Source organism: Nyctibius grandis, chromosome 3 (assembly GCF_013368605.1).
Source record: "Nyctibius grandis isolate bNycGra1 chromosome 3, bNycGra1.pri, whole genome shotgun sequence".
NCBI lineage: Eukaryota > Metazoa > Chordata > Aves > Nyctibiiformes > Nyctibiidae > Nyctibius > Nyctibius grandis.
Window position 1 is genome coordinate 49,721,862 of NC_090660.1, and position 18,894 is coordinate 49,740,755.

An 18,894-nucleotide genomic window follows, 5' to 3' on the forward strand; every position below is an offset into this window, starting at 1 on the left:
ATCTGTTGGTGGAACAGGTGATATAAATTACTTTGGAAGATTTCATAACTGGTGTTCCTGATGCCCCTTTTTTTGTCTCCTTTCTTTCCCCAGTATTTGGAGTCACTGAAGGCTAAGAAGATGCAAAGAAAACATTTTTTATATACAATTGTATCATTCAAATTTAAATATGCGATTTTATACCCAACACAGAGTGTCAGATATATAAATTGGCTTCTGAGTAGTGCAGATCATTGTGGGTTTTAGTACAATATCATATAATGAGGGAGTGTTGCATGTATGATCTTCTTGTCCAAGTTCATTGTTCGTGAGGTTCATGTAGTTTATAGTGTTCAATTAAGTAATTTGTCTAGTCAAACACAAAGTCAGGTAATAACGTTTAAAACTACTGTCTCAACAGATGATTCTGTTCATATATTCCCTAGTATTTGGTCAATGGCTAGAGCCTTATATAAAATATGACCTTTCATGAACTCTGCTTACAAATCAGTTTACTCTGTTAAGTAACCAAAATATACATAATATCTTATTATATAAAAGATAAATTGTTTATATAAAGTGATGGATTATTGTAACATAGCACGGAGTTCTGTGGTTACAATGCCCAGTGAACATAATGTGTCTCCTGAATGAATGTGTAATATCATTAATATTTTAAGCCATGTGAAACCTTGAAACCTGTACGCAAATAAAGCCTTGAAAGTGTGACCCAGATTTACGTTTGCATAAGGAAAATGAACACCTCTTTTATTCAGACAGTGTTTCTGAGGGTTTTTTTTGACTTTTTGGTTTGTTTTTTTTTCTTCCACTCAACTTGGATGATGCTGGAAATACATGCAGATGTTATGACAATTTAAAGAGACTGATGACCTGTTGATACTGATAATTTTTTAAGTTACTTTCCATGGCAGCATTTAGCAATGTAGCATACAGAACTGAAGAGCAAAGGAACACTTGGCTAACAGCATATGTGGTTATTGCATAATGATGTGGCACTGTGGCTCAGTGAAAAGATTTGCCTTCAAAAAGTAAAGAGCCTCTCAGAACTGTGATTTTTTTTTCTTTCTGTATGTATATATTTTGTTAATCAGAATACATTGACCTTTCTCTCCAGCACATTGTACATATTTCTGCACTTGATGTTAAAACAAAAGTAAAAGAGATGGAAAGGGACCTCAGGAAAATGGCTGTGGCACAAAGTTGCTCTATTTAACGGGTTTTTCAGAAAGATAATAATTGTGGCTTAGTTACCTCTCCTGTTGTAAAAACACAGATCTCCATATTAGAAGATTTTTTTTTTTAACGTGGGGGTTTTTTTAGGTCTGTTTTCATCCATTTTATTTATGTGTTGCAAGAAGTCAAGAGGCATTTGTCACGGTTTAAAGCTGGGCCGGCTATTAAACCTGCGGCAGATGCTCTCTGTTATCCCCCTCCCCCCGCTCCCCGAAAGGGAAAGGGAAAGGGAAAAGGGAGAGAGACTTATGGGTTGGAAAGTTAAAACAGTTTTAATAAACTATAATAATGAAAAAGAGTATAATAATAATAATAGAAATAATCAAATATATACAAATATATATATAAAACCAAGATTGAGCTCCCCTGAAGTCAGCCACGTCACCACCGGCACTGCAGGGCAGGCTCCGGGAAGGCCCAGGCTGGGCCTAGCGACGGTCGAGAGCTGGATTCAGGGATTCACGGATCGGGATCGGGGGCAGCAGGAAAACAGATGGAGTCCTCCTTGGACACCGGCCATAGCAGAAAGAGCGCGAGACCCTCGTGATCCCCCCGCTTTATACCGAGAATGACGTGTATGGGATGGAATACCCTCGTTGGTCAATTTTGGGTCACCTGCCCTGTCTGCTCCTCCCTGCAGCTGCGACCCCCCTTCGGCTTTTCACTCATAAGCAGTGAGGAATTTAGCAGTGACCTTGGTTTCTCTAAGACTAAGTACAGCAAGAGCCTTTCTACATAACATCCCTACCGGTGCCTCAGCGATAACTACAAACTTCAAGTGTTATCAGTCCTGGAAGCAGACACTGTCTGCAAAACATGCATTTAGTTTCAGAAAGTGCAGTTACTTAGAGGAGACTTAGCTGAAAGTAAAACTCACTGAAAGGAAAATCGGCCTGGTTTAGGCCAAACCAGGACATTCCACCCCTTATTCCACACCATTCACGTCATACTCATATCACCACTACCTTTTCATTTTCAAATATATACAGAGAACATTAGTTTATGATTCATCTCTATACAAAAAAAAAAAGTTCATCAAGTTCATTTAGTTCAGGACTGTGGGTTTCCATCTGGCTAAGAGTCTCCCAGGGTAGGAGAGATGGTATGAGCTTTGTCACAGTTCGTGCCCACGGGTTGCAGGTTAAAGATGTCAGTCTCGAGGAGGTTACTGGACACCACTTGCAGCTAGCTCCATTCCCATCACCACTGTTTCAACCTGAAAGACACTTATGAACACTGTTAGTATTATGCAGCAATTAACATCATGCAGTTCAGAATTAAGTATTCTCACCCAAGATCAGATCACATTCAGGGACACATCGGACTCCACCATCCTGCAGCATCACCCACCAAGTACATCCAGGTCCTTGAGCAAAAGCAATCCCACAAATGGGTTTACCTTTGCCAGTAGCAGGAAGAACCCAGACAGTTTTTCCCAACACATTCCTTTCATGCACCACAGGGACTTTATCCCCTTCTACTGTATGTAAAAGGTATGACTGAGCAGGGACAGCTCGGCTGATAGATCCTCTGGTGTTAACTAGCCAGGTAGCTTGTGCCAAATGCTTATCCCAGTTTTTAAAGGTTCCAGCCCCCATTGCTGGGAGAGACTCAGCAGTGACTGGGTGTGTCCCAGGGCAGGGGAGGCCACAGCTGTTTGCAGCTCATTGGGGGAGGGCGCTGACTCCCTCCCAGTGCACAAGGCGAGGAAGGTGCCAAGGAGCTGTGATCCAGGGGTGTCACCAGCAGGTATTTCCCAGCTCAGTGAAAGAACAATGGTATCTACCCGGCGGAAGAAGACCAAAATGGATGCGGGAACCCAGACAGAGCTCCCACAGAAGGACGCAATGGTGCAGGTCGCAGGCTGCAGGGAATGCTTCAGCGTCTCTGTGGTGACGGGGGGCTGTGTGCGCTGTGAGCAGGTAGATGATCTGCTCAGCCGAGTGGCACAGCTGCAAAGCCGGGTTGAAAGGCTTCAAGCCGAAGTAGAAAGGCTTAGGAGCATTCGGGAGGCTGAAATGGAGATAGACTGGTGGAGCCAGGCTCTGCCTTCCCTGCAACAAAAATGGGAGCACCTGCCGGAGAGCTCCCAGGATCGAGGGACCCCTGTACTCTGCCCCTCTCAGGTGGAAAACAATAACCTAGAGGAGAACAATAACCTAGAGGAGAGGAGTGAGTGGAGGCAAGTCTATGGCCGTGGCAAAAGGCGAGTGCCCTCCTTGCCTACCTTGCCTCCACAGGTGCCTCTGAGCAATAGATATGAAGCCCTGGTGGAATACAGCCGGTCCAATGGGGATGTGGTGGAGAGGCAACCTATATCAGAGGTCCCACCACAGTCAGAAAAACCTGACAGGCGTATAGCTACCTCCTCCACAAGGAAGAAGAGAAGAGTTTTAGTGGCTGGAGGCTCCTTCCTAAAGGGATCTGAGGGCCCAATATGCAGAGCTGACCCCCATCACAGGGAGGTCTGCAGCCTGCCTGGAGCCCGAATCAGGGATATCACCAGGAAACTCCCCAACCTGGTGAAGGCCACAGACTACTACCCCCTGCTGATCTTCCAGGCAGGCGGGGAAGAAGCTGCATCCCGTAGTCTGAGGGGGATGAAGAAAGACTACAAGGCCCTAGGACGGTTGGTGAAAGAGTCTGGGGCACAAGTTGTTTTCTCCTCCCTCCTTCCATTTTCAGGTGATGACGTGGGATGGAATGGTAGCATTCTCTCTATTAATGCCTGGCTACGAGACTGGTGCTACAGGCAGGGCTTTGGGTTCTTTGATAATGGCTGGTTTTATAAGACACCAGGCGTGACAGTGATACATGGGAAAGGTTTATGTTGTAGGGGCAAAAGCGTTCTGGGACAGGAATTATCAGGGCTCATTCGGAGAGCTTTAAACTAGATTCGAAAGGGGATGGGGTAGTAGCTGGGCTTGCACCACAGGGGCAACGCTCTAGTGTTGAGGCAGACCAGGAGGCCTCCCATCCCCCTGGGGTGAAATCGGTGTACTCAGCTCGCTCCCTGAAATGCCTGTACACCAATGCATGCAGCATGGGGAATAAACAGGAGGAGCTGGAAATCCGTGTTCGGTCGGGGGGCTATGATTTAGTGGCAATTACAGAGACTTGGTGGGACGCCTCGCATGACTGGAATGTGGTCATGGATGGCTATGTCTTGTTCAGGAAAGACAGGCCACTAAGGAGAGGTGGTGGAGTTGCTCTTTATGTGAGTGAGCAGCTAGAATGTATTGAGTTCTATCCAGGGGCGGATCAGGAGCGAGTTGAGAGTTTGTGGGTGCGAATTAAGGGGCAGGCTGGCAGGGGTGATACTGTTGTGGGTGTCTATTACAGGCCACCGGATCAGGATGAGGAGGGTGATGAGGCCTTCTACAGGCAGCTGAGAGCAGTCTCGCAATTACAGGGCCTGGTTGTTGTGGGGGATTTCAACTACCCTGATATTTGCTGGGAGGCGTACTCAGCCAGCCATCCTCAGTCCAGGAGGTTCCTCCAGTGCATTGATGATAACTTTCTGATGCAAATGGTGGATGAGCCAACTAGGAGAGGAGCGTTGCTGGATCTTATCCTCACTAACAAGGAGGGTCTGGTTGAAGAGGTGAAGGTTGAGGGCAGCCTTGGTTGTAGTGACCATGAGATGGTAGAGTTCAGGATCTCATGTGGCAGGAACAGAATAGCTAGCAGAATCACAACCCTGGACTTCAGGAGGGCCAAATTTGGCCTTTTCAAGCAATTGCTAGGGGAAATCCATGGAACAGGGTACTAGAAGGTAAGGGGGATCAAGATAGTTGGTTAACATTCAAGGACTGCTTCTTCCGAGCTCAAGATCAGAGCATCCCAGCAGGTAGGAAGTCAAGGAAGGGTAGCAGGAAACCTGCATGGTTAAACAGGGAAGTGCTGGGCAAACTCAAGTGGAAGAAGAGGGTGTACAGATCATGGAAGGAGGGGCTGGCCACTTGGGAGGAATAGAAGTCTGTTGTCAGAGGATGTAGGGAGGCAACTAGGAAAGCTAAGGCCTCCTTGGAATTAAACCTTGCAAGAGAGGTCAAGGACAACAGAAAGGGTTTCTTCAAATACATTGCAGGTAAAGCCAACACTAGAGGCAATGTAGGCCCACTGATGAATGAGGTGGGGGCCCTGGAGACAGAGGATAAAAAGAAGGCGGAGTTACTGAATGCCTTCTTTGCCTCTGTCTATACTGCTGGAGGCTGTCCTGAGGAGCCCCGGACCCCTGAGGCCCCAGAAGAAGTCAGGATAGAGGAGGAATCTGTCTTGGTAGATGAGGGCTGGGTCAGGGACCAATTAAGCAACCTGGACGTCCATAAATCCATGGGCCCTGATGGGATCCACCTGCGGGTGCTGAGGGAGCTGGCGGAAGTCATTGCTAGGCCACTCTCCATCATGTTTGCTAAGTCGTGGGCAACGGGAGAGGTGCCTGGGGACTGGAGGAAAGCAAATGTCACTCCAGTCTTCAAAAAGGGCAAGAAGGAGGACCCGGGTAACTATAGACCAGTCAGCCTCACCTCCATCCCCGGAAAGGTGATGGAACAACTTGTTCTTGGTGCTGTCTCTAGGCACATCAAGGACAGGGGGATCATTAGGGGCACTCAACATGGCTTCACCAAGGGGAAGTCATGCTCAACCAACTTGATAGCCTTTTATGAGGACGTAACCCGGTGGATAGATGATGGTAAAGCTGTGGATGTGGTCTATCTCGATTTCAGTAAGGCGTTTGACATGGTCTCCCACAGCATCCTCGCAGCTAAACTGAGGAAGTGTGGTCTGGATGATTGGGTAGTGAGGTGGATTGTGAACTGGCTGAAGGAAAGAAGCCAGAGAGTGGTGGTCAATGGGACAGAGTCCAGTGGGAGGCCTGTGTCTAGTGGAGTCCCTCAGGGGTCGGTGCTGGGACCAGTACTATTCAATATACTCATTAATGACTTGGATGAGGGATTAGAGTGCACTGTCAGCGAGTTCGCTGATGACACAAAACTGGGAGGAGTGGCTGAGATGCCGGAAGGCTGTGCAGCCATTCAGAGAGACCTAGAAAGGCTGGAGAGTTGGGCGGGGAGAAATTTAATGAAATATAACAAGGGCAAGTGTAGAGTCCTGCATCTGGGCAAGAACAACCCCATGTACCAGTACAAGTTGGGGGCAGAGCTGTTGGAGAGCAGCGTAGGGGAAAGGGACGTGGGGGTCCTAGTGGACAACAGGATGACCATGAGCCAGCAGTGTGCCCTTGTGGCCAAGAAGGCCAATAGCATCCTGGGGTGTATTAGAAGGGGTGTGGTTAGCAGGTCAAGAGAGGTTCTCCTCCCCCTCTACTCTGCCCTGGTGAGGCTGCATCTGGAATATTGTGTCCAGTTCTGGGCCCCTCAGTTCAAGAAGGACAGGGAACTGCTAGAGAGAGTCCAGCGCAGAGCCACGAAGATGATTAAGGGGGTGGAACATCTCCCTTATGAGGAGAGGCTGAGGGAGCTGGGTCTCTTTAGCTTGGAGAAGAGGAGACTGAGGGGTGACCTCATTAATGTTTATAAATATGTAAAGGGCAAGTGTCATGAGGATGGAGTCAGGCTCTTCTCAGTGACATCCCTTGACAGGACAAGGGGCAATGGGTGCAAGTTGGAACACAGGAGGTTCCACATAAATATGAGGAAAAACTTCTTTACGGTGAGGGTGACCGAACACTAGAACAGGCTGCCCAGAGAGGTTATGGAGTCTCCTTCTCTGGAGACATTCAAAACCCGCCTGGATGCGTTCCTGTGTGATATGGTCTAGGCAATCCTGCTCCGGCAGGGGGATTGGACTAGATGATCTTTCGAGGTCCCTTCCAATCCCTAACATTCTGTGATTCTGTGATTCTGTGTTTTTAGGGTAGTTTTTAACAGCCCATTATACCGTTCAACTTTCCCAGAGGCTGGTGCATGATAGGGGATGTGATATACCCATTCGATGCCATGCTCTTTGGCCCAGTTATCTATGAGACTGTTTTTGAAATGAGTCCCATTGTCCGACTCAATTCTCTCTGGCGTGCCATGTCGCCACAAGATTTGCTTTTCAAGGCCCAGAATAGTGTTCCGGACAGTGGCATGGGGCACAGAGTATGTTTCCAGCCATCCGGTGGTCGCCTCCACCATGGTAAACACATAACGTTTACCCTGGCAGGTTTTGAGGGAGTGTGATGTAGTCAATTTGCCAGGCCTCCCCATATTTATATTTCAACCACCGTCCCCCATACCACAGAGGTTTTAACCGTTTGGCTTGCTTAATTGCGGCGCATGTTTCACGATCATGGATAACCTGTGCAATAGAGTCCATGGTTAAGTCCACCCCTCGGTCACGAGCCCATCTGTATGTTGCATCTCTCCCTTGATGACCTGAAGTGTCATGAGCCCACCGAGCTAAAAATAGTTCACCTTTATGTTCCCAGTCCAAATCTATTTGGAACACTTTAGCAGCCTGATCTGCTTGTTGGTTGTTTCGATGTTCCTCAGTTGCCCGACTTTTAGGTACGTGAGCATCTACATGACGTACCTTCACGACTAGTTTCTCTAGCCGAGCAGCAATATCTTGCCACAGTTCAGCAGCCCAAATAGGTTTACCTTTGCGCTGCCAGTTGCTTCGCTTCCACTGCTTTAACCACCCCCACAAGGCATTTGCCACCATCCATGAGTCAGTATAAAGATACAGTCTTGGCCACTTTTCTCGTTCAGCAATGTCTAAAGCCAGCTGGATGGCTTTTACCTCTGCAAATTGACTTGATTCACCTTGTCCTTCTGTGCCTTCTGTGACTTGTCGTATAGGACTCCATACAGCAGCTTTCCACTTCCGATGCTTTCCTACAAGATGGCAGGATCCATCGGTGAACAGGACATACTGCTTCTCATCCTCTGGTAGTTCATTATATGGTGGGGCTTCTTCAGCACGTGTCACCTCCTTTTCTGGTGGCATTCCGAAGTCTTTGCCTTCTGGCCAGTCCATGATCACTTCTAAGATTCCTGGGCGATTAGGGTTTCCTATTCGAGCCCTCTGTGTAATTAATGCAATCCATTTACTCCATGTAGCATCAGTTGCATGATGAGTAGTAGGAACCTTACCCTTGAACATCCAGCCTAGTACTGGTAATCGGGGTGCCAGGAGAAGCTGTGCTTCAGTACCGATTACCTCTGAAGCAGCACTAACTCCTTCATATGCTGCCAGTATCTCTTTTTCAGTTGGAGTGTAATTGGCCTCAGAACCCTTGTATCCTCGACTCCAAAATCCTAGGGGTCGACCTCAAGTCTCCCCTGGCAGGTAAGATTACTTACTGACCAAGTTTAACTGCACTCACCTAGTCGAGTTTCCCACATTTGGGGAAATCGCAGGGGTCAGCACACCCAGAGTGCAAGGGATGAGCCTCGCCCTGGGAAAACCACCTGCTTGATCATGGTGTCTTGTATTATTGTCTGTCTTCTTAAGAGTAAGTCTCGGTTTTGATGTTTTTTTTATTTTCTGTATTTGAGTGAAAGAAAAGATCAGTCCTAAAAATATCAGATTGGAAAGGATTTCCCTCGTGCTGAAGTCTAGCCATGGGCTGTCATGAGAACCACCTTATGTAATCCACAGCATCGCTTTATCAAGTTGCATTTAAAAGTACAGGGTTTTCTCATACTTTTAATACCTCTGCTGTTTTTTGTAAGCCTGTAAGAGGTCTGTTGTCAACTTAAATTTATTTATGGTCAATCTGTACACATTTGTTTCTGTGCGAGTATTGTTGTTTAGTTAAATAGTTTATCTCCCCCGCAGCCCTTGTGTATTCTCATCTGATGCAGTAATAAAACAGTAATCATATTTCCTCTCATTCATCTTTTTCTCTAGACTAAGCAGGAAGAGCTTCTAGTACACTGAGAAAAGTAGGTTCCTGTTTCTCCTTACCATTGTTAGCCCTTCACTGGTGATCTTTTAAAGTATTTATATAAATATATTGAAAGGTTTTTCATTATTGTACATGAGAGACAGCAATAATACTGCACAGAATAGTGACCTATGAAAGTGAAAAGTGCATTTGGATTATAACCATTATGCACAGATTTTTCTGGGTGTTTGGGAAGAGAAGTACACCTGCTCATTTGTTTGCGTTTTCCCCCTCTCACTTTTTCCCTTGCTTTTGTAGCTGCTTAGACAGCAGAGATCAAACTGAACCTCTGAATGGCATCATGGCAAGTTCTATAAGGACTTCACCACCCCACTACCCAAATAATATTTTTTTTTCCCGTTTTCAGAAATGTGATCACTGGTGGAGCACTGGTCAACACTCAAAAAGTGTTCCCTTTCCCTACTTTTAAGACATACTAAAAGCTGTATGTTGTTGCCCAAAATCATAATGTCAAATCATTGTAATATTCTGAACATTTTTTTCTAAAAAACATAGGGTCCAGAGCAGTTAATAAAAAGATATTTCTTGTTTGTTTTTTTTTTTTGCTTGTTTGTTTTTCTTTTTTTTTTTCCTAGTATGCAATAATGGAAGGCTAAAATAACAGTGAACTATAATCACATTTTATGTAAGCTTTTATTTTGAAAAGAATCTTTCTAGTTTTCACAACAAGCCACAAAGCTGCATCTTTGGTGAGAAGGAGAATTAGATATAATGAAGGAAACCAAAGGAAAATTTTGTAATTTTAGTACAATACCTTACTGGGTTATAAACAAGACATCCTTGTAGATATGTATCACAAGCATGTGTCTTGTAAGACTTTTTTAAAGGTCCCTGCTGGTTTATAATTTATACAGTCAGAAGTTAATGTAAGAATGTGCCATAGTAGCACATTTTAACAAGGAAAGTAGGAAGTTAAGTTGCAAAATATGCATAATAGAGATTTTTTTTTTCCCAACTGCCAGAAAATTTATACTCATGAGTAAATTAGTTTCTAATAAATTATGCACAGCCTTTATGAAGTTAGTGAAAACATGAACCACACTGCTATAAATATGTTACCAGGACCAACTGCTTTGCAACAGTTTCCACGAACCACTATATTTTTGTATCCTCTGATACAGTTAATATAAGCATTTATTTCTACTCTAAAGTTTTTCATGCTCAGTTTTACCTTAACTTTTTAATAGCTTAAGTCAAATACTTTCCTTTGGGTTTTTTTGGTTTTTTGGTTTTTGTTTTTTTTTAATTTGAGAGTCTTTCAAATAGTCAGGTTCCAAGATGGTCTTTAATACACCTTCTAAATGAGGTTGATCAGCCTTTTTTAAAAACTGAAACAAACTAGGTTGTACTTTAGTTACTTAAAAAAAAAAAAAAAAAAGTGGGTTCGGGGAAGAGGGTCAACATCCCTGTATTCTCTTCCAGTACTAGTGTTCGATTTATTTAATTTTTTTTAAAGGTTAAATTGCTTTCTCTTCAGAGTTGTCTAAGTATTTCTTCATTAGTTAGAAAATGGTGTCTATCCTTTAGATGACTAAATTAGGACATATCCTCTAATTATCTCAATGGCATTCAAAACCCAGTTACACTCTGGACAGATATCCTCTGAACGATCCCAAAGTTTTATGGGGAAATATTCATGGCTTTACCCACTAATGTCTTTTCACCTTTACAACATGACCACCTTTTGAGTAATGAGAATGTCTGCAAGTACTACATTCCCGTTTCTTTAAATTTTTAAAGAATCTTTTCTTACAGTTTTAGCCATTCTAGCAAGATATTATTTTCCATTATCTGCTTTTCCATTTCAAAAAAACTTTTTGTATAACTTTCATAAATAGAGAAATAACTTATTCTTAATTGATATAATTCAGCTTTGAATAACATCTCATGCAAAAGTAACAGTTACAGGGGTTTTTTTTTTAGTTTCTTCTTCAAGTTGCAAATATAATATTGCATTTCAAACATGGTTCTTCCACAGGTCACTTCACTGGTTAAATTTGCCAGAACTGAAGCCATCTCTCTTGAATTTAGTTTTGTTTGCTGAAACTGAAGATGGAAAATTCTCTCCTGCAACAGAACAGCTCATGTTGGCTTGTGGAGATGACACTGATGCATATGGAACATAGGCACAGAAGGGTAGAAAATTATTCTAAAAATGACACCAGGCAGTGTCCTCTGTTCTGAATTTCTGCTTATTTGTGTTATTGTTAACTAGTACTGAACTGATGTTCCTAACATTGGGATGTTCCTAACGTTGGGATGTTCTTAACATAGGGATGATGTTCCTAAAATTGTAACTTTGGTATTATTTAAAAGACACATGAAATATAGAACTTTACATTAAGATATATGTTGTGTGTCACCAGGGGGAAACAAAGTTACAAAAATAAATTTTTGTAATTTATAAAAAATAGTGTTTATTTTATGTCAGAGAGAAGCACTAATTTAGATATGAATGTGAGGGAGTTTTTCTCTTCCACTACTGAACAATGAGAATTCATTCTGTACTAATACTTATGTATTTAAAAAAAAAAGTCTGAGAAGTATACGGATTCTAGGGATAAAATTACTATCTACTCAGAAGTTTCTATTTAATTAACTCCCTTTTGCTGTTGATATATAATGCTACACTTTCATATAAAATACAAATACTGATTATGCAAATAAACATAAAAATGAGAGATATACTGAACAACAACTTTGGGTAAACATTGCTAGGCAAAATAAGAGAAGGGGCTTGGGAAGTGGAAGAAAAGACTTAGCAATCAGTATCTTCAGGGGATTTATGACCAATATTTCACACTAAGAAAAATATAGGTGACGAGGAGAGCACTGTCAACATCCGTCAATCTGAGGGGACTGTAGAATGTGAACTTTGATTTTTCAGCGCATTTTCAGCAAGGTGTTAGAACAGAACATTATGCAGCACATAACTGTGTCTCTGTTTTAACGCAGTGGATCTTTGACACTTTCAGTGGTAATGTTGGTAGCTCAAAATAACCATATTGCACTGCCTGCTCTAACAGCGTTTCCAGTGGATTGTAGAGCATTTTTCATATAATAAACAGAATTTATTTAAATTCATCAAATAAAACAGAGATTTCCCCCTGAATAGAAACAAGAATTGTGATTTGTGTGGGGTTTTTTTGGTGGTGGTTTGAGGTTTTTTTGGTTTTGATATTTTGGGGGTTGTTTAGTTTTTTAAATACTTGCAGGAAGCTAACTTTTGTTCAAAAAATATATTCTGTTAAACTTCATACTTTTCTTGCTTTCACTCCATTATTTGAGATGATATTAATAAAAAATATGTAAGAAGTGTTATTCTCTGCAACTAAACAAACAGTGAGGCAAAGTTAGTGACAGCTAAGGAATTTAGGATTTAGTTTGGGAAGGATAAAATATTCTGTTGTAGTTTTAGTGGAAGAGGGAAAAGCTTTAAGTAGTATCGTATATAATCAGCATCAGAATAGTTATACTTTTTCCTATGTAAAGTAAATTAAGAAGTAATATGGTTTAAAGCACAAGTGGGAGTAAATACAATGGTGTTTTCAAGATGGTATTTAGCAATTTTTTTTAAATTTATTTTTATTTATTTATACCTTTTACACTTCTACTGCCTCCAGAGAACCTTCATCATGTTATAGATACTCATAAGTCTTAAGCATTAAGGATATTAGGAGCCAGGCCTCTAGTGATTTTGAAATTGGTATGTGACACTGCAGAAAGTTGAGATGATACACTCTGCAACTTTACAATCATGTTGTTATTGTCTTCAGACAGCAATGTTGTTGTTGTTTATCTTCAGAAGGTCTTTCTGTCATCCAGAAAATTTCTAGCTACAATGTAAGAAAATGTATTGCCAGATAATTAACGTCACAATTTGTGATGGATTGCAGCCATGTGTGTTGTAGGGGTTATGATTTTTCCCAGAAGCATGAAATATGCTGCTTCTCCAAGAAAGAGTTATAAAAGCTCTCTGCAGTGTAATTGCAGGTGAGCTGGCAGGTCGAATTCTACCTGCTACAAAAGTAAAAGTGTTTTACTTTAGTTCCTTTTTTTTTTCAGTCCTAGAAATGTCTCTTGGTCTCTATCCACTGTGTAGTGGCTCCCAGACAGGTTGTACAGGTTTATGCACTGTAGCTGATGCAATTATTTGCGAGGACAGAACCACAGGATGGGATATTTGTTCATTCATAAGGTGGGTAATTAATCTTTTTCTAAAAGATTGGATAAACAGAATATCAAGTAACACCTACTTTATTTTACTTTACATTCAGGATAAGGAGATTCTGCATCTGGTTGTTTACATCCCTAATTTTTGCATATTTGAAGAGTCTACTTTTACTTATGTGTGAGTGATAGCATATAGCATGCAGTGTCCTGTTCATAATTAACTGTAAAAATATCTTTTTGCTACTTGTGACTCTTTCAAATCTGAAAGAAAAAGGATCAAACTATATTCCAGAATCCTCTGCTTTTGTAGTTTGAAAGGAACACAAAAGCCTGTGAACTCACTTCTATTTCTAAACAGAAAACAACACTGTCAGTGAAAGTGAATAACACTTTTGTCCTCTAATAATATTGGATGTTCAGGATTCTGAGCTCTTTGCTTTCTGTGATTCAGCAGGACCTGTAGAATCATGATGGATGGCTGAAGCACTGTCCACTCTTTCTTCCATATGTCTTGTTGATTGCATTGAGGTTCAGCTAGCACAGTCAAGGACTATATATAATATACTAGCATACAGCTGAACATATAGCCATGATGATGAATAGTGGTTTTTAACTTCCCTTAATAAGACAAATGGGTGAAATCTTCCTGGCTTGTTAAAAATAACATTTATTGATCCAGTACAGAAGACTGCATTGCATGTGGTCTTTTCAACACCAGTCTGATCTGTTTTATTGTTCAGAAAAGTGATACAGTGAACTCCTACAAGGCAGAAAAATGACTGGCCAGGAATGAACTATAAGTGATCTGCACAGATGTCCTGGTTTAGCCTAAACCAGGCCAATTTTCCTTTCAGTGAGTTTTACTTTCAGCTAAGTCTCTTCTAAGTAACTGCACTTTCTGAAACTAACTGCATGTTTTGCAGACAGTGTCTGCTTCCAGGACTGATAACGCTTGAAGTTTGTAGTTATCGCTGAGGCGCCGGTAGGGAAGTTATGTAGAAAGGCTCTTGCTGTACTTAGTCTTAAGAGAAACCAAGGTCACTGCTAAATTCCTCACTGCTTACGAGTGAAGAGCCGAAGGGGGGTCACACTTGCAGGGAGGAGCAGACAGGGCAGGTGACCCAAAACTGACCAGAGAAGGTATTCCATTCCATACACGTCATTCTCAGTATAAAGCGGGGGGATCACGAGGGTCTCGCCCCTTCGCCCCTTGGCTTCTTCTGCCTCTTCCGCCTGCTGGTTTTGGGTGCTGCTGCTGCTTCGGGCTGCTTCTGCGGCTTGAGCTTTTGGCCAGTGTCCAAAGAGGACTCTGTCCTTTTTCCTGCTGCCCCCGATCCCGAGCCATGCATCCCTGAATCCAGCTCTCGACCGTCGCTGGGCCCAGCCTGGGCCTTCCCGGAGCCTGCCCTGCAGTGCCGGTGGTGACGTGTCCGACATCGGGGGAGCTCGATCTTGGTTTTGTATATATTTGTATATATTTGATTATTCCAATATTATTATTATACTCTTTTTCATTATTATAGTTTATTAAAACTGTTTTAACTTTCCAACCCATAAGTCTCTCTCCCTTTTCCCTTTCCCTTTCCCTTCGGGTGGGGGGGAGGGTTAACAGAGAGCATCTGCCACAGGTTTAATAGCCGGCCCAGCTTTAAACCATGACAGATTTATTGGCGCCCAACGTGGGGCTCGAGAGAAGCTCCAACAGGTTGCTCTGATAAGTCGAATCCCAGCTGCGGCAGGAGGAGACCCGGAGAGCTCAGCCGAGAGAGTATCAGATTTCTTCCTTTGAGATTTACTAGGGGTTGGAAATTAACCAGACAGCTAAGATGATAATGTCATTTTTGAACGCTGTGTTATCTCATCTCTTTATAAAGCCTTTTACAGAGTTAAGTGTAATGATACCTTACTTGCCGTATGCGCTGTTTGTTACTGTTTATGTGCAGTTTATCACTGCTGGGCACTGGTCAATATGCATTGTTTTGTTATGGCGTTTCATACTGATTTATGTCATGATAAACTGGGCTGTTACTATTCTGACCGCGGTAGTAGCGATTTTATCGGCGGACTCCGGGCATCCTTTAGCTGACTGTGTTAATGATTACACTTCCAATTTTACTTCGGGAAATAGTACCTTCTCCTTTTCTGCCAAGCTGATTCCACTAGATTTTGCGAAATTAGGATGGTGCTGTCTAGGTGGCATGTTTTTATTTTTGGTTGTCCTGAATGTGTTTCTGATGTGGGATAAGATTAAATATCGGTGCAGGGACAGGTGTAGGTGTTATGCAGACACCTCAGATCCTACAGCGCATGCTGCCGCTAGAGCCACTAAACCCACTGAAACCTTGGCAGCCTGTACCGCAGCTGCTACACCCCCCAAGATGGCCACTGCAGCTACTCAGACTCTAACGAGTCTCAACACTCCCATGACAGCCACTGCATCTACTCAGACCCCAGCATCTATCGAATCTGTACCAATTGCTCCTGTAACCAGGAAGAAATACTGAAAGAAATCAGCTCGTGAAGAGAAGGATGATGACTCAGAGCCTTCTAAGGCAGAGCCATCATATGACCCAGGTGAGGGCCCTTCTCAGTCAGAGTTAGGGCCTGACACAGATGGGGGTTTCCATGATCGTCGTTTTAAAGCAGACCCATCACAGAAGAAAGGTCCTTCTAAAGCAGAACTATCACAGGAGGAGGACTCGGACGTAGAGATAACCTACCACTCCTTATCCCTGAAGGACTTGCGAAATATAAGGAAAGACTTCAGCCGTTATGACGGTGAACCTATTATTACCTGGCTGCTCCGATGCTGGGATAATGGGGTGGATAGCATACAATTAGACGGCAGAGAAGCCAGACAGTTGGGATCCCTGTCCAGAGATGGTGGTATTGATAAGGCGCTCGCAAGAAAGTCAAACACTATCAGTCTCTGGAGGCGACTTTTGTCAGCTGTAAAGAGCAGGTATCCCTATAAAGATGATGTTATGAGACACCTAAGCAAATGGACCACTATAGAAAAAGGTATTAACTACCTTAGAGAACTAGCTGTGCAAGAGATCATTTATAGACACCCACGGGAAATTGTAGATCCTGTAGATCCTGATGAAGCGGAATGCAACCGATCCATGTTCTGGAACGTAGTGAAGAATGCTCCACCGACATATACCCATACATTGTCAATATTAGTCTGGGGAGAAGATGATATGGCACGACCTAGTGTGGGCGAAATGGCTAACTGTATGCGACAGTATGAAGATAGTATTTCTTCCCCACTGCAGACCCGCATCTCAGCTGTGGAAAAACTGACAAAGGAAAACAAGGACTCATTTAAACAACTGTCAGACAAACTGTCCAGGATCGAGAATAAACTTGACTCTCTACCTACTCAGGCCCGCGTTGCAGCTGTTAGGAGAAAACGCTCTCCTACAGGACCGGCTCAAAGGAAACGGAACACATCACGAGGTATCCTGTGGTTTGCCCTGCGTGATTATGGGGAAGACATGAGCAGATGGCATGGACAACCTACCAGTAGCCTACAGGCACGAGTACGTGAGTTGCAAGCTAAAAGAAATGCCAGAGAGAGTTTTCCTAAGAGGATGGCTGCTCCAGTTACCAGTGAGCAGGACCCCAGTCAGGGTAGATAGGCCTCAAATCCTTTTTTCCCAAATGTGAATAAGGGAAATGAAGGTCCAATCCCTGTGAGCACCACGAATCCATTCCTTAATTAGGGAGGCCCTGCCTCCAGCCAGGAGGAGGAGAGGGACAACCGAGTTTATTGGACTGTGTGGATTCGATGGCCTGGCACATCAAAACCACAAAGGTATCGAGCCCTGGTAGACACTGGTGCACAGTGCACCCTAATGCCATCGGATCATAAAGGGACAGAATCTATCAGTATTTCAGGAGTAACAGGGGGATCTCAAGTGTTATCTGTATTGGAGGCCGAAGTGAGCCTAACTAAAAATGAATGGAAAAAGCACCCCATTGTGACTGGCTCAGATGCTCCGTGCATCCTTGGCATAGACTACCTCAAGAGAGGGTATTTTAAGGACCCAAAAGGCTATAGATGTGCCTTTGGTATAGCAGCTGTAGAGACTGAGGACATTAAACAGCTGTCTACCTTGCCTGGCCTCTCAGAGGATCCTTCTGTTGTGGGGTTGCTGAAGGTTGAAGAACAACAGGTGCCAATTGCTACTACCACGGTGCACCGATGACAATATTGCACCAATCGAGACTCCCTGATCCCCATTCATAAACTGATTAGACAATTAGAAAATCAAGGAGTAATTAGCAAGACTCGCTCACCCTTTAATAGTCCTATATGGCCAGTGCAAAAGTCTGATGGAGAATGGAGATTAACTGTGGACTATCGTGGCCTAAATGAAGTTACGCCACCTCTGAGTGCTGCCGTGCCAGACATGCTAGAACTTCAATACGAACTGGAGTCAAAGGCAGCCAAGTGGTATGCCACCATAGACATTGCTAATGCATTTTTCTCTATTCCCTTGGCACCAAAGTGCAGGCCACAGTTTGCTTTTACCTGGAGAGGTATCCAGTACACCTGTAATCGACTGCCCCAGGGGTGGAAACACAGTCCTACTATTTGCCACGGACTGATCCAGACTGCACTAGAAAAGGGTGGAGCTCCAGAACATTTGCAATACATTGATGACATCATTGTGTGGGGAGATACAGCAGCAGAAGTTTTTGACAAAGGGGAGAAAATAATCCAAATTCTTCTGAAATCTGGTTTTGCCATAAAAAGAGGCAAGGTCAAGGGACCTGCCCGGGAGATCCAGTTTTTAGGGATTAAATGGCAAGATGGGCGTCGCCAGATCCCGATAGAGGTGATCAACAAAATAACAGCTATGTCCGCACCAACTAACAAAAAGGAGACACAAGCCTTCTTAGGCGTTGTGGGTTTCTGGAGAATGCATATTCCAGATTACAGCCAGATTGTACGCCCTCTTTATCAAGTGACCAGAAAGAAAAATGATTTTCAGTGGGGCCCTGAACAACAACAGGCTTTTGAACAGATTAAACAAGAGATTGTACATGCATTAGCCCTTGGACCAGTCCGTATGTGACTAGATGTTAAAAACGTGTACTACACTGCAGCCGGGGACAGTGGTCCTACCTGGAGCCTCTGGCAGAAAGTGCCAGGGGAGACTCGAGGTCGACCCCTAGGATTTTGGAGTCGAGGATACAAGGGTTCTGAGGCCAATTACACTCCAACTGAAAAAGAGATACTGGCAGCATATGAAGGAGTTAGTGCTGCTTCAGAGGTAATCGGTACTGAAGCACAGCTTCTCCTGGCACCCCGATTACCAGTACTAGGCTGGATGTTCAAGGGTAAGGTTCCTACTACTCATCATGCAACTGATGCTACATGGAGTAAATGGATTGCATTAATTACACAGAGGGCTCGAATAGGAAACCCTAATCGCCCAGGAATCTTAGAAGTGATCATGGACTGGCCAGAAGGCAAAGACTTCGGAATGCCACCAGAAAAGGAGGTGACACGTGCTGAAGAAGCCCCACCATATAATGAACTACCAGAGGATGAG

General features: G+C 43.5%; 1 pseudogene; it reads right to left on the reverse strand.

Annotated features, from left to right (window-relative positions):
- Window positions 1–8,573: 8,573 nt before the first annotated feature.
- Window positions 8,574–8,676, reverse strand: LOC137661674 (U1 spliceosomal RNA; annotated as a pseudogene).
- Between the last annotated feature and the right edge of the window lie 10,218 nt (window positions 8,677–18,894).